Below are 20,675 nucleotides of genomic sequence, written 5' to 3'. Positions count from 1 at the left end.
GCCTTCAGCATTCTGTTTGCTTTTCTTTTGAAGGTCATACCTCTCAACCTGATGAGGACTAACTACTTCTTCATAAGAATTGTTGTGATAATTTTGTTACAAAAAAAAAGGATTTACTTGGCTTCCAGGGAGTCAGGTAATGTGCAACCAGTATGGAAGGATATTCATCTTTTTTTACCTGTCTGATATGCTGCTGACCAGAACATTTTCATGGGCAATGCTATATGTTTATAACTGGTGAGACCATTGTTGTCTCAGAAGAAATTGACATGATACTAAAAACCAGTTACCATATTTTTCAGAGTATAAAATGCACCAAGATTTTGAAGAGGCAAATTAAAAAAAAGGTTTTTGCACTCTGCAGACCTCCCAAAAATGGCCCTTTTTTTCACAAAAATGGGCCTGTTTTTTTTTTCCAAAACAAGGGCATGAATAGCCTTTAGGAGGCTTGTAGAGTGCTCCTGGGGGCTCGCCCCCCCCCCCCAAATTGAGCAAAAATTGGTCCATTTTTCATTCATTTTTGCTCTCCCCAGCCCCCAGGAGCACTCTGAAAGCTTCCTAAAGGCTATGCATGTCCATTTTGGTGAAGGGGGAGGGGTTTGGGGAGGTTGGAAATGCTGTATTCAGTGTATAAGACACACCCAGATTTTCAGCCTCTTTTTTGAGGGAAAAAGGTGTGTTTATACTCCGAAAAATACGGTACTTAACCATAGCTACCTTTACCTGCCTTCACCAGCAAACCCTAGTGCAGGGGTGTCAAACTGGCAGCCTGTGAACTGGATGCGTCACTCTCAGACCACGACTCCCAGTTCTACAAATGTTGTGGCCTGTCAGCGGCCAGCAGAGCTGGCAGCAGATTCTGACAGTGAGGAGGCTGGGGAGGAAAATGGGCCAGTCCTGGAGTCTGGAGAAGGCTTGGATGAGGGCTCGGAGGCAGAGAGGGGACCAAGGCCATCTGGTAGTTATTTGCTGTCTCTGGAGCCTCCGGAGTTTGACATCAGCGAGGCAGAAGAGCAACCGGAGCCTGTTCCCAGTGTATGCATGCGCAGAGCTGCCAGAAGGTAAGAACAATTAAGAAAACAGGATCGACTTGGGAGTAAGGCTTGGAGATGATTGCCCCCCCCCCCCATAAGACATAAAGGAGGAGCAAACAGAATGTGAGCTTTTACAGGAAGCAATTAGTTCATCTGGTTGGTTCAAGCTTTGAAAATTTCTGTTTGACTCTGTGCTAAGTTTGGCCTTGCTCTTCATTGGCAATTAGGTCTCTGGCAGCGTTTCAAGGGAGATAAAAGTGGGTGCTTATAACATTCCCCTGAAAGACTGCGACAACTTGAGCAGACATGGACTGTTTGTGAAGCCTTGCGGACGGTTGTTGACCATAATTTACAGCCATATAAATAAAAGAGGGGTTTTGGGACTAAGATTGTGATTTATGCTTTCTCAGGAAGCCTAGGTCAGAACAGCGAGTGGGAAAAACCCTGCAAAATGTCATGTGACAGCAATGTGTGCGAATTTGACACCCGTGCTTTAATGTTACTTTCCCTCCGACAATCTAACTCTTTTAGCTATGTCTTGTCCAATGCTTTGGAGGATGGGAGGGAGGGGAGGATTCTAATTTCAGGTCTTGTTTGAGGCAGAATAAAGGTTCTTCAAAGCCTTGAAGGCCTTAGCTAAATGACCAAGCCTTGGTTTAGGTGGATGTTAGCTATGTTTTTTGCACTGAGTGATCAGATTCCATCTTGTTTTGTATTTCTGTTATTTATTACATTGGGAGCTGTCCAGATTTGGTTTGGAAGTTGGACTGTGCCTAAATTAAATTATATAAATGAATATAAATTGTGTGTCTAGAAGTGCTACGAGGGCCAGCAGACTAGAAATTAATTGGAATAATTCTCACAAATATTTGGGAGGGAGGGTTGAGGGAGGGATGGAATGTTCTTTTAACATAAAAAGTGCAAGAGAATGGGAGTCAAGGGATTTTTCTCTCTTTATCCAGTGAATTCAATCATTCACCATACTATGCTAAGGGGAAACTCACTTTAAAGCAGGGGTCTCCAAACTTGGCAGCTTTGAGACTTGTGGACTTCAACTGGGGAATTCTGGGAGTCGAAGTCCACAAGTCTTAAAGCTGCCAAGTTTGAAGACGCCTGCTCTAAACCAAAATAAATGGGCTTGGATCTGTGGAGGACACGTCGGGGTAGATGGGAAGCCCAATAGTTAGTACCAGTCACCCTCAGTCCAGCAGAATTACTAGTCCAGCTTTGCGTCCAGCGGTCCCTTTCAGCAATGTATGGTTTAGTCTTCAGTCAATCTTTCTCCAAAGACAGAGTTGGAAACTCTGCCTCTGTGTCAAGTGCTCCTTAAATCCTCTTGGTTGGCTCTATAACTGCACTGTGATCCCTGTCCTCCAAGATTAATGCAGGAGCATTAAGGACATGAATGATCCCGCCATCTGTACTGGTCTAGACAGGAGAATGTGAGGAATAATTCTCCAGTTGCAAGGCACATGAAAACCTCCAATCGCAGTTGCAGAAACCAAACCAAACCAAAACCACCCAAATGCAGAAATATTTCTGAAATGCATCCATATTTTGGCGAAATAAAACCCTCCCTGAAGCTTGCTTGTTTTGACTTGGATACAGACTACTTGAAACTAGCCATTCTGGGGACAGAACAGCTTGTTCATGGAATGTTCTGCAAATCGCATTTAACTATCATAATCTGGGCAGGTTAACCATTCACTAACAACTCTGTTTTGCCTGGATTAAGCTTTGGTTTCTTGGCTTTCATCTTGTCTGCTTTTGTAGCCAGGCATTATTCAGCATGTCAGCTGTCTAGTAGAGATCTAAAGTACCAGAGACAGGACGAAGCATTCTAGAATTGTAGAATTCTACTACAGTAAGGAACTTTGGAAACCCTGTAGCCCACGTTATCCAACCTTAAGATCTGTGGACTTGAACTCCAGGAATTCCTCAGCCAGCAATGCCTTAAAGTTGTCAAGGTTGGACACCCCTGCTGTAGCCTGTTGCGAGTGTAGTGATCCATTTCTGGGACTTAACCTCCTCTGACAAGTGGGTCCAGAACACTATTCGGCATGGTCTCTCACTCGAGTTCCTCTCCAACCCCCCGAGTTCCTTTTGGAGCTGCCCTGTCTCAAGCAACCCAACCTGGAGGTTGCTGATGCAGGAGGCCATCCAACACTTGTTGGACATCAGGGCCATCCAGCCAGTGCCTCTAGAGCAGCAAGGCTAGGGGTACTACTCTATTCTCTTTGTAATTCCTAAGGCCTTGGACGGTTGGAGAGTGATTCTTGACTTGAAACGCCTGAACCGTTTCATCTGCTATCGGAGGTTTAAGATGCATTCACTGCATTCCATCCTGGAAGGGATTAGGCAGGGAGATTTTCTCACCTCCATAAACCTCACAGAGGCATACCTGCATATACCTATAGCCCCGGAACACCATAAACCTCTCAGGTTCTGCTATCTAGGGCACCACTTCCAGTATCGAGCCCTGCCTTTCGGGTTGTTGTCCACCCCTCAAGTTTTCACGAAGGTAATGGTGGCATTGGCAGCTCATCTGAGGCTGGTTCCTGTTTGAATTCAATGTTATTTAGATGACCTGCTGTTGCAGTCCTCCTCCTTCAAGGGTGCACTATGGGATCTAGACACTACTATGGCAGTCCTGAGAGGCCACAGGTTTTCGGTAAACCTGGCCAAAAGCCACCTTCACCCCTCCACTAGTCTGGTCCACCTAGGAGCCCTGATAGATACAGAGGCAGGCATGGTTTCTCTGTCATCAGAAAGACAGTTCTCTCTTAGGCAGCTAGCCGCTCAGGTAGCCAGGGGGCATAGGGTATCCTTAGCCACACTGTCCAAGCTGCTTGACACCATGGTGTCTGCCATTGGTATTGTCCCTTGGGCTCGGTTCCACACCAGAGACCTCCAATAGTTCCTTTTACCTTTCCAGCGAAGGCGCATGAGCTGCTCCAAGACCAAGGTTCTTCTGCCCACAGAAGTATCCCACTCACTGACTTGGTGGACATCGCTGGCAATCTCCAAAGGCGAGATCTTCAGAACGCCAGACAGGGTGATGGTAACAATGGACGCAAGCTTGTTTGGATGTGGCGCCCATCTGTGGGCTCAGATGGCACAAGAACAATGGAACCAGGCGGAACTGACTCATAACATAAACTGGTTGGAACTCAGGGCGGTCTGCCGGGCCCACCTTCAATTTCATCACCTTGTCAGGGGCAGCCACATCTTAGTTCTCACAGACAACATCACCACGAAGGCTCATATAAACAGACAGGGGGGGGACCAGATCGGAGGCCCTCATGAAGGAACCTTCTGTCATTGACTGTGGAACATATAGTGGGGGTGGACAACATCAGAGCCGACTGGCTTAGCCGGACCAAGGTGGACAATTTAGAGTGGAGGCTGCAGCTGGCAATATTCAAGGAAGTGGCAAGGCACTTGGGACACCTGGAGGTCGACCTATTCGCCACCCCTCTCAACGCCCAGCTTCCAAGGTTTTATTCTAGGTATCAGACACGGGGGGGGGGCGGAGGGGGGGACGCTCTCCGACGCCCATGGCCCCGGGGGCTCCTCTATGCCTATCCACCATTACCCCTGATTCCCAAAGTCATACAGAAAATCCTGCAGGAGGGGGCGGAGGTGGTGGTGGTTGCCCCACACTGGCCCCGGAGGCCTTGGTTTGCCAATCTCCAATCTCTCTCAGTGGACAGGCCCTGGAGGATCACCCAGGAGAGGATCTCCCTCAGCCAGGGATCGCTGGAGCACCCAGACCCTCAGTGGCTTCAGTTGACCGCTTGGCGCTTGAGTGGAGCATCCTGAGGGAAGGCCACTTCTCCCCCAGGGTGATACAGACTATTCAGGCGGCTTGCAGACCTTCCATGGAGCGCATTTACAGCGCTACATGGCGTGCCTTTTCAACATGGTGCAGCTGCAGGGGCCACGATCCGGTTCGAGCCATGATCCCGCAGGTTCTGGACTTCCTTCAGGCGGGCTGCGTCTCTTAAGTTTTTGACTCTTAAAGTGGCCTTTCTGGTGGCCATCACCTCAGCCAGGCAGATATCCAAACTACAGGCTCTGTCGGCCAGGGAGGATATCTGCGTGTTCCACCAGGACAGGGTGGTACTAAGGTAGGACCCCTCCTTCATCCCTAAGGTGTGCTCCAGCTTCCATCGCTCTCAGGAGCTGATATTGCCCAATTTCTGCCCGGAGCCTTCTCAGCCGTTAGAGAGGAAGTGGCACACCTTGGACGTAAGGAGGGCTCTGAGGATTTACCTCAGAAGAACCCGGCCGAACAGGAAGTCTGAACCTCTGTTTGTCTCTTTGCAGCCGGGATCCCTGGGGAACAAGGTGACATCCACCCCCATAGGCAGGTGGTTACGAGCCTGTGTTGTTACTGTCTATCAAGCACGACGTCTGCAAAAACCAAGCTCTATTACAGTGCATTCCACATGAAGCACGGCCACCTCAATGGCCTGGGCCATCCAGGCCTCATTGACTGAGATCTCTAGGGCAGCTACGTGGTCTTCCCCCTCACCATTCGTGAGGAACTACAAACTGGACTCCTTTGCCTCTGCAGAGGCTTCATTTGGGCGTAGGGTGTTGCAGGCTGTGCACAGGGTGGAGGTGACGCCTCACCAGGCATAAGGTTTGTGCGAGCTCTTAACATGGGTAACCCTCCCTAGGGACGTGTAAGCTTTGGTATGTCCCATCCTAATACTCCTCCCCTCACTATGGAGAAAGGGCGTTGGTACTTACATGATACACCTCTTCTCATAGTGGGGGAGGAGTATCCAGCCCCTCCCTGATATGGTTATGTGACATGAGCGTTATGTTTGATGGTTGAGCTGTTCTGTTGAAATAAATAAAGGTTGAAACTAAGATGAAGTCTGGAGTGGATGACACAGCGAGTCGGATAAGGTTCTTCGCCAATAACTGGGTGGCACCTGGTGACCAGGGCGTGGCCCAAAGAGCTTATCTAACTCAGCCCAATCAATGAGAGGACAAGGTCAACCCATCCTGGATACTCCTCCCCCACTATGAGAAGAGGCGTATCAGGTAAATACCAACTCCCTATTGCAGGCGTTTTAGGGGAATTGCGGGTTCCCTGACCCACTTGCGCCCCCCCTCTTCACTGTCCCCCCAGGACAGCTATGGTTAAGCACCCCCAACACAACAGGGAGTCTGACGGTTCTTTGGAGAGTCCCTGGGAGAACACGTCCTATTGCTGAGATTCAGGCCATACCATAAGTCACTTTTTTCAGGGACGTTGTAACTTTGATTGGTCATTCAATGAACTGTTGTAAGTAGAGTACTACCTGTAGTTTCCTTTAATGAGACTAGGTCACTCTTTTTAGGGAGGAATTTGTACTTCTCTAGATGCATCTGAGCATCTTTTTTCTACCAAAGGTGGGGAACATTGGTTAACCAGAGTTGGTTGGCTGAACTTGACCAAGCAGCCAATCCACATTATTGAAATAGGGAAAATAGGGTTATGCTCTTGTGATGCAAATTCCACCTCTTTTTCATACGTCCTTTATTTTCATCTTTGTACAAAACGTGGGTTAGGTTCTTGTTAACACAAGGCTGGCTGCTTTCATTGTTTGCCATCCATCTCTTGTGTTACTAAGTCTTAATATGTGAAAGTCATTTAAAGCAGACAGACCAAGTGGAGCCTAATCATTTCTTTAGATTGAACTGAAAGAGCTGTAAAATCTTAGTCATGCCAAATTTCTTCCCTTTACTGCTATCTAAGTGTCTAGCCATCCTGTCATTGGAAACTCCTGAGGTTTCTTCAATGGGTAGTTGAATATTGCCTTTTTTTGCATTTGACACATTATGCATGCAAATGTTTGCTCAGTGTGGAATTTGAGAGATGATAGTAGCATACTGTAGGTCAGGTTGGAAAATAAGTGAATGAAATATATATCTCATTTGATTAATTTGTAGTTTTGACTAAGTAAATGTGGGGAAAAGTTGCTCCTGATTATGTGAACTGTGGTAGCATTTCTGTAACATGAACTGTGTAAAGAGTTTGGTTTAAAAACTATTATCTGAGATGACTTGTATGTTATTAATACATTTTAGGTGGAGGGGAAGTGGAAATTGCATTATATGTTCACTCTCTTAGTTATACCCAAGATCTATTCAAGAATTTACAGTACCAAAGTATGGAAACTTAACCATCAGGGATAGTAAAAAAACCTGATAAACTTGGTTTGGTAGATATTTTTAGGTATTTAATAAAATAGCTTAGATCTAATATAGAAAAGTGTGATTTTACAGATTGATAGTCTGGCATAAGGGAGGCATAATCTCCAAATATTTTGCTTTGAAAATAAGAAATATATAAGAGTGGTAGAGAACAGTGTTATAGCAAGGGCTATTTTGGAAGGAAAGAGCAGGAAAATCAGCCTTGTGCATAAAGAATGTGGTCATTTTTCGTGATTTGATGCTTTAGTTCAAAGCGAATAAAGTCCTTTTAACTTAGTCTGAGTTCTTTTTAGGGCTTAGACACATTCCATGTCTTGATAGGAAACTAACCAAAAGAAAGTCAAGCCTGGGGAATTACAGTTTGAAGCACCTTCAGACTCTTGGGTGTGGCCCTTAGAAGCTTCCAGAAATTGTTAATTGAAACTTTAAACATAGCAGAGAAAATGCATTTAACATATGGATGGGGAGAAGAGTTTAACTATACTGAATTTTAAATTAAATTGTAAATGTAATCAAATTTTGGGTTATTTTTCAAGGCTATGCTTACTGCTTTTGGAATTGTGATTTTCAGTAGTTATAAATTGCTCATTTGAAAACTTATAAGTAGATTAGAAATAGAATAGAACAGAAAATTTTATTGTCACTTTAAATTTACACTAATCAGCATACATTAAAATGAAATTTAATTGCATTCATCTCTCAAAAGATAACCATTATGCATATACCAACACACATTTATGACACGGAGAAACATCACAGTCTAGTTTGAATGTATACATGGTGAAGAAAAATATTCCTGCAAGTTTACCAGACAGAGGGCATAGGGAACTAAACTGTTATAGAATCTGGTAATCCTTCTAGAAATACTTCAAAACCTTCTTCCAGAGGGGAGCAACAGAAACAGACCATGAAGTGGGTGTATGAGGACTCTAACAATGCTTCGAGCTCTAAGCACAGAGTGCTTATAAGCAGCATCCTGAATAAAGGAAGTGAGCTTCCTATAAACTTCTCAGCTGTCCTCACCACTCTCTGTATGGGCTTTCTATGTGAAGCTCTGCTGCACCAAACCAAATGAGGATGCAGTTTGTGCCTCATACCTCTGTAAAAAGTGGCCGGGACAGAAGGAGAAAGATGTGCTCTTTTCATCCAACGCATGAAATGCAGTCGCTGGTTTGCATGCTTCACTAAGGATGATGTCTGAAGAGACCAAGTCAGATTGTTAGTTAATACATTCTTCTTTGTAGGTAGGTGTGTGTGTGTGTGTGTGTGTACAGGGAGCCCTTGTTTAGTGACTATTTCATTTAGTGTCTGTTCCCAGTTATGACAATAATGAAAAGTAGCTTTGCGACCCTTCATATTTATGACCTCTGCAAGCCAAGGAAAGTTGAAATAAAATAGTAAGAAAAATCATACTTTTACTTAATGATCCAGTTGCTAGTTCCGGTTCCCAATTGTGGTTAATAAACGAAGTCTACCTCTATATTGAACTATATTCTTGATTATTTCCAATTATTATTGCAGATTAAAAGAACCATCTGTTTATTGGCACAGACCTCCTGCTGAGAGCCAGAACATCTTTTTAAAGTAGGTATTCTGTTTTTGTTTTTCCTGCTTGCTAAGATGTAAACATGGATAGATTATATTGTATAAACTAGCATACAATTGAGTAAGGGTAGTGTAACAGTAATGCTGCTGTCAGGGCCCTTACTCAGTTGTATGCTGCACTACATGTTTTCTGCAGTGTTAACCTGGGTAATTCCCTTGTACTAACAAGCAAAAGTCTGATGGAATACAGAATGAACCTTCCTTGATGTTGTCAATTGCAAACAAAATGCTACTGGGTTTATTTGCTTAGTCACTGTGAAAGAGCCAATAAATTTAGAGTCTAGTTTCTTGGAAGATCTTGTGGAAGTTAGAAATTTGGTAGGAAGCCACGCATCATCCCCTCCTGCAATTTTGGCTCTCATCCGCATGCATTTAGTACTTTTTTTGGATGCAACCTTTGCTAATTCAAGATGTTTCTTTCAGAGGTGTTTGGTTGCCTGTCTATGGTGCAGGGAAGCATTTTCTTGTCTGGTTGTTGTTGGTAAAATTTTGGGAGAAATCCATAAATTGCTTGCAATGGGGACACAGGATTTAAAAGAAATCAGCAAGAGGAGCGGGGTAAGCCCAATTGTCTTATTGGTTAACAAAAAAGATAGCTTCTTAAATATTGCTGTGATAGATAACTATCTCAGCTTTTCAATTGGCCTTTTAGACAATGTGAGGAAGACAAATGTATTTTAATACTTAATAAGTGTAAGAGGGTTAATAAGCTCCAAAATTTGGAAGTGAACTGATGAGAAAGCACTTTGCCTTACTTAAGTTCGGCTGAGGTTGTTTTAATTTAGCTGGACTTCAGAAACAGGCAGATTTCAGTTGCATCTCCAGCTGGGTAGTATCAAAGAGATCCAGTTTAGTCTAGTGCTGGATAGTGTAGGAAATCTTGACTTCTAGTTGTGCCTTAAACATGGAAGCCAGCTGGGAGATTTGGGGCCAATCACGCTCAGACTGAAGAAGATGATGGCAAATCATTTATGAAATTGTTACGGTAAAGCATCTTTCATTGGCAGAAATGGACTTTCAGAAGTATATTGTATTAAGTTTGAAGGTGATGATTTGTGGTATTTCATATTGTATTTACTAGAACGAGCTCTAGATTGGGGGTCCCCAACTCCCGGTCCGCTGGGTCCGGGACATGTCAGCAACCGGGCCACACAAACAAGCGAAGGCCATCTACAATATGCAGGAGGCACGCAAAACCACACCCCTTTGGTCCACGGAAAAACCTCTCTCCAGGGAATTGGTCCCTGGTGCCAAAAGATTGAGGGCTGCTGCTCTAGATCATTTCTTTTGGATTGGTTTTCTAAGAAAAGTTACTCCGCGTATTTTGCACTTGGCTGCTAAACTGACACCAGATGAGGAACTGTATAAAAAGTGATTTGGAGTGTGGTTTTACTCTGTTGCATTCTTGTTTTTGTGTGTGTGAGGGAGGGGCTTCCTTTCATTTTTGATAAATTGTGGGTTTGGGACTCAGCTCTTACTGAAAGTGATGAAATATATCCTGATTCAATTTATGGCAGCTTGCTGACCCACCCAAAAAGCAGTTGTGACTCATTGGCTTGTCATTTTGTGCAATTTGAGAACTGCTGAATTATATTTTCAATTTATGAGAAAGTCAGAAAATAATGAGCCAGGAACTTAATTTCCATTGAAAAATTGATGTTTTCTTTTTGGTCTCTCATTTGTACTTAACCCTGCTTGTAAAAATTTTTGTTTCATTTGAGATTATTGTTGAAAATCCTGGAAAACAAGTCAGGAAGAGTTTTAGCAGCATGCTTTATTTAGCCACCTTTGTGTTCTCACGCACGAGTCATCAGCCAGCAGTTTATTTTGGATAAATAACTTGTAGAGTGCAGTACAGCATTCTCTTCGACCAAGCTTAGTGACAGAAGTTCCACTATGGATTCTATTCATGGCTGCTCTGGTAAAACGCAGAAAAGCAAACAAAAACCAGCATGGTAAGTATTTTAAAACAGGGCTCAACCCTTGGTCTGTGGATCGGCATCAGGCTGTGGCATGCCAGAAACTGGGCTGCGCAAACAAGCAAAGGATGCAAGCAGCACATGGAACCACACCCCCTATGGTTCACAGAAAAACCTCTCTATCAACATGTCAACATATCAACATGCAAGCATATATACAACTAATACTTACTATATTAGAGCCGTGGTGGCGTAGTGGTTAGAATGCAGTACTGCATTCTACTTGTCTCCCAGCTGCCGGCAGGTTGGCAGTTCGATTCTCACCAGGCTCAAGGTTCCATCCTTCCAAGGTGGGTAAAATGACCCAGATTGTTGGGGGCAACAGGGTGACTCTGTAAATCGCTTGGAGAAGGCTATAAAGCATTGTGAAGTGGTATATAAGTCTAAGGGCTATTGTTATTTGCAATTAACTTACATTTGTGATCTTGCATTTTGATATACAAGGGTGCAATATTGTATGAATGAATAAGTCCAGCTTTTGAATAAGGTTTGATTTTCTTGCAGCTTCTGAAGTTCTGAAATCTTGATATTTGCATATGCCTTTCTCCTTTATTATATGCCTTTCTGTTTTCAAAAGATTATATAGAGTTAATTGATTTGCATATGCCTTTTTCCTGTACACCGCTTGGAGAGTCCAAGCAATGGGTTAATTCAGTCTGCTTCCCCTTAGGACTGAGGAACTATTTTTCCTTTAGCCACACCTCCTCCTGGTGTGATCAATCCCCCAGAATTCTTCCTCAGTCAGCCCGTTTGGACGTAATTAGCTAGAACTCTGAGCTGAATTAATCCTTTTTTGGCTTGGACTCTCTATTTGCGTTTATTTCTATTTCCTAACATTTCCCCAACTTTGTGAGACGTTTCTCTTCTCATCGCTGCGTTTTTCTCCAGCAGAATTAACATTTGAAGGCCAGGAGGTAAGCTGGAAGGTGGTGGGGGGTGCCCCTCAGCCGATCCTTATGGGACGGCTTCGGAGGCCTGCTGCTTGTCGTTTAAAACGGCACGGCTGCAGCGGCGAGGTTCCTACGTTCCCAGGCCCCTCGTTTGTTATTTTAGACGAAGTTTTTTCTTTCCCCGGCCTGCTAGAGGACCTCTGCTGCAGGGAGGAGTGAGCGATCGTCGCCATTCGAGGCGCGTTCGCTCCTTGCTCTCCCTTAGCCCCACGCTGTTACGGCGGCCATTTTAGGCGCGAAAAAAAGCGCGCCCAGCCATGGCCTTCATTTTGCATCAGCCTCGTTATCAGGAGACCGCTGGAGGTGGCAGGGCCTAGCAAGGGTTTCTCAGGCTGGGATCGCCACCTTCGTCTTTTTGCCTATTTTTGCGAGCGGTGCTGGTTCCTGGGCCATACCAACGGTCATTATACCGGCTCAGGGAGGAGGCCTAAGTAAGCGCAGGGCACGGTTTTTTTCTAGTCATTCTCCTCCCTGCTTCTCCTGCGGAGCCTTGCGCCTCGGTGCAGGCCCCAATCCTACCCCTGGGCCTCTGACTGGTATTAAGCATGGGATACTTTCATACGTATTGACTCAATTACTGTGCATATGGCAATTTTGACAAATCTTTTTGTTTTGTTCCCCTTGCAGCAACCAGTCTCTCTCTCTAACTTCTGCCTTGTCATAGCCTTGCTCCATCTTGTGTGGTCATTGACTATGGACCTGCCCAGTCCCCCTGATTCCCAAGATACTAGGCCGAGCCTCTCTCAGGGCCCTAACAAGGGTTCCTCCTCATCGGGGAGTGGGGGTGCGGGCAAGAGTGGTGGGGGTAGCTCTGGGAAACAGCGTTCCAGAACCCCTTCTGTGGCTGAGGCCAAGGATGCTGAAAGGCGCCAGCGGGCCCTTGACAAGCAGTTTGAGAAGGCCAGACGCCAGGCAGACAGGGAGCAGTCCCTCTCAGGAATCCCTCCCTCCCGGGAAGATCTCCAAATGGTCCTCGCCGAGGAGGTAGAGTCCCAGGACCTATCACCAAACAGGTCCTTTGCAGAGCCGGCTTCCCCGGCACGCTCTTGGGCCTGTGAGCAGGCCCCTCCCCCTGGGGATGCTAGTATAGATGACATGCAGGGTGAGGCTTCCCCCCCCCCCAGAGGAGGGCTTGGATCCTGATTCTGACTCAGAGGAGTTATCTCCCCGCATGCAGGAACTAATGGCCCGTGCCATTGCCAAGGGCATCACGGAGGCCATGAAATTTAAGAATCCCACTGCAGTGGCCCCAAGGGGTCCCAAACCCGATCAGGCAGCTCCCCCCCAAGTAAGCGTGCTCGCCATCCTTCCCTGGAATCCTCGGTGGTTAGCGAGGCCTCTGCCATTGAGGACCCTGACCTGGAGGTGCTAGGTCTCTCGGACGACGAGGACCTTCCCCCTGAAGCGCCCGCCTTTGCGGGTCTGTTCAAGCCCAGCCTTTTCAAATCTGTCCTTCACAAGGTCAAGGCTGCCACCAGGGTGGGGATCAAGCCCAAACCGGCCGCGCCGGCGGCGGATGCCACTCCGGCTAATCCCAATGCGGTCATGTTTGATGTCCCAGCACCCCAACAGGAGCTGGTTCCGGTCCCGGGGCTGTTTCTCGACCTAATCCAGCGCCAGTGGGCTCAACCAGCCACGCAGTCCTCCCCCAGTGGGGTAGATAGGAAGCTTTAAACTATGGAGCCAGTGCTGGAGGACCTTCTGGCCCTTCCCACTGTCGACCCGCCCATCGCTGCACTCACTTCTAACTCCTCCCTACCGGCCGACCTTCTGGAAGGCCTTAAGGCGGAGGACAAGAAGGCGGAAAAGGCGTGCCACAAGACCCACCTGGCGGCTGCCTGGGCCATTAGAGCCTCTTCATCCGCCTCCTTTTTCAATAGGGCTTCTGTGATCTGGCTGCGCGAGCTCCTAACCAAGCTCCCGGCGGGAGACGTCCGCCTCCACCAGGACGTGTCTAAAATAATCGCGGCTTCCCAATACGCCGCTGACGCTTCCCTTAATGCCACTAAATTCGCCTCCAGGGCACTCGGCTCTAATATCACTTCTCGCCGGCTGATCTGGCTCCACCATTGGCAAGCGGACCAGAAAAACAAGTGGAAACTGGCTTCCGCCCCCTTTAAGGGGTCCAAATTATTTGGCGAGTCCCTGGATCCTCTCCTCATCGAGTCCAAGGACAAGAGGAAGATCCTCCCTTCTCTAAACAAGAAGCAGGAACGTAAGACCGCTCCCTATTCTAGGAGGCAGTCCTTTCGTGCCTCCGAGCCTTCCACCTCTGCCTCTTCCTTCTCTCCCTCCAATAGGTCCTTCGGTCAGCAGGGCGACAGGTCCCAGGACAGGGCAACTTTTCGGGACAGAGGCAGGCAGCAGTTCGGCTTCCGCAAGTATAACCGCGGTGGGGCCTCCAACAGGCCGTTCCGTAAGTCTAAGTGACTGCCCGGGCTCGGCGCCCATCGGGGGTCGCCTCCAGCTGTTTGCCTCCCATTGGGCCCAGACAACCGAGGACGCTTGGGTCCTGCAGATAGTCAGGGAAGGCCTCTCCCTGGAGTTCCTGTCCCTCCCCCCCTGGACCTTCATCCGGAGCCCAGTCCCATCCTGCCCTCAAAAGAGGGAGCGTATGGACCAGGAAGTCAGACATCTCCTAGACATCAGGGCCGTGGAACCCGTTCCCCAGGGCGAAGAAGGGAGGGGGTTTTACTCCATCCTCTTCCTGGTGCCAAAGAACTCGGGGGGGTGGAGAGCCATCTTGGACCTCAAAAACCTCAACAGGCACATCGCCTACCGGAGGTTCAAGATGCAGTCACTGCAGACCATTCTGGCGGGGATTCGACAGGGAGATCTACTCACATCTATAGATCTCAAAGAGGCATACCTCCACATTCCCATCCGTCCACAGCACAGGAAGTTCCTGCGCTTCTATTATGCAGGTCACCACTTCCAGTACAAAGCTCTCCCATTCGGCCTCTCGTCCGCTCCTCGGACGTTTACCAAAGTGCTGGCGGTAGTGGCGGCCCAGCTAAGACGCAGGCCCATAAGGCTCCAGTGCTACCTAGACGACATCCTTATCCAGTCGTCGTCCAGGCAGCAAGCATTGCGGGATCTCCAAACCACTATGAGATCCCTCAGAAATCACGGCTTCACTCTAAACATAGAGAAGAGCCATCTCACTCCAACAAACAGACTTGTACACCTGGGGGCGGTGATAGATACCAACTTGTGCAGGGTTTTCCTCTCCCAAGACAGGTTGGACGGTCTAAGGTCCATGACCCACAAGGTGTTGAGCTTGAGGCAGGCTCCAGTGGTCCTTCTGTCGCAGCTGCTGGGAAAAATGATCTCCTGCATTTCCATCGTGCCGTGGGCCCGCCTGCATTCCAGGGCGCTTCAGTGGCTGCTGCTGCCGCACCAGAGGGCATCCAGGAGCAGCTCTCCCAGGCCGATTCGAGTTCCGCCAGAAGTGAGAAGGTCCCTCCGCTGGTGGATGTCTCCGGCCGTCCTCAAGGGCCACCTATTCAAGGAGCCCGAGAGGTTACTCATCACCACAGACGCCAGCCTCTCCGGCTGGGGAGCCCACATGGGTTCCCTGGTTGTCCAGGGCAAGTGGTCCCAAGTGGAAACCAGTTACAGCATCAACCTACTGGAACTGAGAGCTGCTCGCCTGGCCCTGCGCCATTTCAGTCGGTCCATCCATCGTCAACATGTGCTTCTGATGACGGACAATGTGGCCACCAAGGCCCACATCAACCGCCAGGGCGGCACCAGATCCAGAGCACTGATGAGAGAGCCGGAGTCCCTGGGCCGCTGGGCGGAGCGCCATCTGGGATCTCTCCGCTCCGACCACATCTCCGGAGTGGACAACACACAGGCAGACTGGTTGAGCAGGACAACCATAGATCCTGCGGAGTGGAAACTGGACCCTCGCCTGTTCCACCAGATGTCCAACAGATTCGGAAATCTGACCGTAGGCCTGTTTGCGTCCAGGGACAACAAGCAGCTCGACCGCTTCTACTCCCGGTTCTTCACCCCGGGGGCGGAGGGGACAGATGCACTGCGTTGCAAGTGGCCCCGCAAGCTACTGTATACCTTCCCTCCCCTGCCTCTCCTTCCTCAATTCATCTCCAAAGTCATCGCAGAGGGAGCGGAAGTCCTCCTTGTGGCCCCGCACTGGCCCCGCAGGTTGTGGTTCGCCGACCTTGTCCACCTGTCGGTGTCTCCTCCGTGGCGCATCCCTCCGGACCAGATCTCCCTCAGCCAGGGGGCCGTGGTTCATCCAGAGCCCCAGTGGCTCCAGTTGGCCGTCTGGCACTTGAGGGGGACCAACTGAAAGGCCAAGGCCTGTCAGAGGAGGTAGTGAACACCATTCAGGCGGCGAGACGCCCTTCAACCACCAGAATTTATGATGCGTCCTGGGCCGTCTTCGCAAAGTGGTGTGAGGAGCTGCTCATTGAGCCGACGACCGCGCCTGTTTCCAGAGTCCTTGATTTTCTTCAAGCGGGACTCAACAAGGGCCTGGCCCCGAACACCCTTCGACGCCAAGTGGCGGCCTTGTCCACCGTCTGGTCGGGCGACCATCTTTTGCCTCTCAGCAAAATCCCGAAAGTGCGCCTCTTCCTCAAGGGCGCCTCTAACCTTCACCCTCCCACCGTTCATCGCTACCCCACTTGGCAGCTGTCCGTGGTCCTGCGGGCCCTCTCCGGCCCTCCATTCGAACCTCTACGCACTACTTCTCTTCGATTCCTGACGCTGAAGACGGCCTTCTTGATTGCCATCACGTCAGCTCGCCGGATTTCGGAGCTGGCGGCTCTTTCTGTTCGCCAGGACCTGTGCGTCATCCACCCTGACAGGGTCATTCTGAGGCTGGACCCGACCTTTACACCCAAAGTAAACTCATGGTTCCATAGAGCGCAAGACATTGTGTTGCCAAATTTTTGTCCTCATCCGTCGCATCCCAGAGAGCGCTCCTGGCACAATCTTGATGTCAGGAGGGCCCTGAAGGTTTACATTGCTCGTACTGCGGAGTTCAGGAAGTCAGAGGCTCTCTTCCTCTCCTTCCAGCCTGGTTCTCTAGGGAAGAAGGTCTCTTCCTCCACGATTGGCAGGTGGCTTCGTGCCTGCATTGCGACAGCCTATGAAAGCCAATCCAAAGCCGTTCCGCGCGGCATCACCACACACTCCACACGTAGTGCTGCTACCTCGGCGGCCTGGGCCACCCAGGCCTCGATCCTGGACATCTGCAGGGCCGCTACGTGGTCCTCTCCTTCACCTTTTGTGCGACACTATAAATTGGACATTTTCGCCTCAGCTGAGGCGTCCTTCGGCAGGCGTGTGCTCCAGGCGGTTGTGTCAGAGACCGAATCCCGGGAGCCTTCTTCTGCCCACCCAGATGGACAATAACTTGGGTATGTCCCATTGCTTGGACTCTCCAAGCGGTGTACAGGAAAATGACCATTGGCTTACCTGAAGGGTCCTTTTCTGTATACCGCGGGAGAGTCCAACCCACCCTGGCTCTCAAGGCCGGGATTCGGGTTCTTCGTGTCAACAGTACATCATCTTGGACGCTTCGCTCCGTCCGCACGAACTGACTCCTTCTAAGAATTCTGGGGGATTGATCACACCAGGAGGAGGTGTGGCTAAAGGAAAAATAGTTCCTCAGTCCTAAGGGCAAGCAGACTGAATTAACCCATTGCTTGGACTCTCCCGCGGTGTACAGAAAAGGACCCTCCAGGTAAGCCAATGGTGATTCTCCTTTATTATATGCCTTTCTGTTTTCAAAAGATTATATAGAGTTAATTGATTATATGCCATCAAGTTGCATCCGACTGCTAATGACAGCATTTTTTTTCCCATTATGATGATCAGATCTTCCAAATGTCTACTCATTGCTATTGTAATTGAGTCTCTTCACCTTGCTGCTAGTTCTTCTCTTCTTCTCTTTCCTTCTACCTTCCCCAGCATTAGAATTGTCTCTAAGGAACTAAGACTTTGCATAATGTCTCCAAGGTAGGAATAATTTGAGCCTGGTCATTTATGTCTTGAATGAGAACTCAGGTTTGATTTGATAATCCATTTATTTGTCGTCTTGGCTGTCCACTGTATTCTCAGGAGACACGCACACTTTCAGAGAATTGAAATGACTATCAGAAACGTATCTGCTGCCTTAAAGATGGCATTGAAAAGAAAGATAATCTAGATCTGCACATCCTGGGGGTAGGATGCAAACTTCAAAATATTTTTGGATTATCACTCAGAAGTTTTTGTGTCTTGAACACACAGGCTTAACAATTTTTTATATCTTAGAGAGATCTGAAGTAAAATTTATAAGGTAGATGGTATGTCCAGAATTAAAGATAATAGGATTTTAAGCTGTAGCCATTTAGTACTTCAATTATTGAAAGTAATACTTTGACATAAACCTGGAAATGATCTCTGGAGGGCCAGAGATAGGGGTTGTTCCTCTATCCTGGTCCTATTAGATCTCTCGGCGGCTTTTGATACCATCGACCATGGTATCCTATTGCGTCGGTTGGAGGGGATGGGAGTCGGCGGCACCGTTTTGCGGTGGTTCGGCTCCTACCTCTCCGACCGGAAGCAATGTGTGTTGACAGGGGGGCAGAGGTCGTCCCTGAGGCCACTCACTTGTGGGGTGCCACAGGGGTCGGTCCTCTCGCCTCTCCTGTTCAATGCATATGTGAAGCCGCTGGGCGAGATCATCCGTGGTTTTGGGGTTGAGTACCACCTCTACGCTGATGATACTCAGCTGTATATTTCAACCCCAAACCACCCCAACGAGGCTGTCGAAGTGATGTCCCGGTGTTTGGAAGCCGTCGGGGTCTGGATGGGGGACAACAGACTCAAACTCAACCCCTCCAAGACTGAGTGGCTGTGGGTACCGGCGCCTCGGTTCAGCCAGCTGACCCCATCGCTAGCCATAGGGGGCGAACAGCTGTCCCCTGTGGAGCGGGCGCGCAATTTGGGCGTCCTCCTCGATGCCCGGCTGTCAATGGAGGACCATGTGGCAGCCGTGGCAAGGGGGGCGTTCCACCAGGTTCGCCTGGTGCGCCAATTGCGCCCCCTACTGGACCGGAGTGCCCTGCGCACGGTCACTCATGCGCTGGTGACGTCTCGCCTGGACTACTGCAATGCCCTCTACATGGGGCTTCCCTTGGGACGCATCCGGAGACTGCAGCTAGTTCAGAACGCAGCCGCGCGGGTTATTATGGGAAGTACTCGTTACTCCCACGTAACACCTCTCCTGCGCGAGCTGCACTGGCTACCTGTGGCCTTTTGGGTGCGTTTCAAGGTATTGATTACCATCTTTAAAGCGCTCCATGGCATAGGACCTAGGTATCTGCAGGATCGCATCCTACCACACACGTCCCTGCGACCTATCCGCTCACACAGAGAGGGGCTCCTCCTGGTGCCGTCTGCTAGGCAATGCCAGCGGGCGACACCTAGGAGTAGATCCTTCTCTGTGATGGGCCCAACCCTCTGGAATGACCTCCCCCCAGATATTCGAACTACCACCGACCTCCGTTCCTTCCGGCAAAAGTTAAAGACTCACCTATTTCAATCAGCTGGCCTGGCACTTTCTTAGTTTTACCTCCCGGGGATATTTTAATTGGGTTTGGGGTTTTAATAAGTTTTTAATGTACTATATTTATTATTCTATATACAGTCTTGCAACCTCCTCCACCTACGTATTTAATTATTTAACTGTTTTATGTATGTATTTTATAACGCATTTTAGTGACTGTACACCGCCCCGAGTCCCTTTCGGGAGAGGGGGCGGTCTATAAATATGAATAATAAAAAAATAAATAAATAAAATCAGCACACTTGACGTAAAACTAAACTTTTTTAGGCTCCATCAAAGCTGTATAGAGTTGTAGTGTACGGACAATTTTCAGAGGCAGCTTCCGGAGTACATTGGAGACATAGTTTGAATACTCCAGAAATTGTACAAGTAAGAACTTTTAAAGAACTTTGTGCTTGCTATCATTACTTGCACATCTCCAAACTCCCACAGGGGCTGTTCCTCTGTCCTGGTCCTATTAGACCTCTCGGCGGCTTTCGATACCATCGACCATGTATCCTACTGCGACGACTCGGGGGGTTGGGAGTGGGGGGCACCGTTTTACGGTGGTTCTCCTCCTACCTGTCGGATCGGTCGCAGTTTGTATTGACTGGAGGGCAGAGATCGACCCACAGGCGCGTCACTTGTGGGGTGCCACAGGGGGTCGGTTCTCTCACCCCTCCTGTTCAACATATACATGAAACTGCTGGGCGAGATCATCCGTGGTTTTGGGGTACGGTATCATCAATATGCTGATGATACCCAACTTTTCATCTCTACCCCAAACCACCCAAACGATGCCCTCGACGTGATGTCCCGATGCCTGGAGGCTGTGCGGATCTGGATGGGGAGGAACAGGCTCAAGCTCAATCCCTCCAAGACTGAGTGGCTGTGGTTTCCGTCATCCTGATTTGTACATCTTGTCCCATCTTTGACGATAGGGGGAGAAATTTTAGCTCCCTCAGAGAAGGCTTGCAATCTGGGAGTCCTCCTGGATACGCGGCTTAGTTTAGAAGAACAACTGACAGCCGTGACCAGGGGGGCCCTTTACCAGGTTCACCTGGTACGTCAGTTGCGCCCCTTCCTGGATCGGGATGCTCTGTGCACAGTCACTCATGCCCTCGTCCTTTCTCGCCTGGACTACTGCAACGCTCTCTACATGGGGCTGCCCTTGAAGAGCACCCGGAGGCTTCAGCTGGTCCAGAATGCGGCCGCGTGGGTTATCATGGGGGTACCTAGGTGCTCCCATGTTACACCCCTTTTAGGCTGCCTGCACTGGTTGCCGGTTGTTTTCCGGGTGTGATTCAAGGTATTAATTATGACCTTT

General features: G+C 48.7%; 1 protein-coding gene across 4 annotated transcripts in view; it reads left to right on the top strand.

The window, feature by feature from the left end:
- The window catches only part of PTK2 (protein tyrosine kinase 2), a 265,732-nt gene that overhangs the window by 24,233 nt on the left and 220,824 nt on the right, over positions 1-20,675 (top strand). For 2 of the 4 annotated variants that reach the window (XM_081951050.1, XM_081951049.1), the window contains exon 2: positions 8,769-8,831. The exons of the other annotated variants lie outside the window; for them this stretch is intronic. The gene's annotated coding sequence lies outside the window, so the exon portion shown is untranslated. The remainder of the gene's footprint in view (positions 1-8,768; positions 8,832-20,675) is intronic. 4 annotated transcript variants of the gene reach the window in all.

The sequence above is a fragment of the Natrix helvetica genome (genome assembly GCF_964273705.1).
Source record: "Natrix helvetica genome assembly, chromosome: 4".
NCBI classification, from domain to species: domain Eukaryota; kingdom Metazoa; phylum Chordata; class Lepidosauria; order Squamata; family Natricidae; genus Natrix; species Natrix helvetica.
Note: the sequence above shows the minus strand (reverse complement) of the source record. Positions and strands in the feature narration are given on the sequence as shown.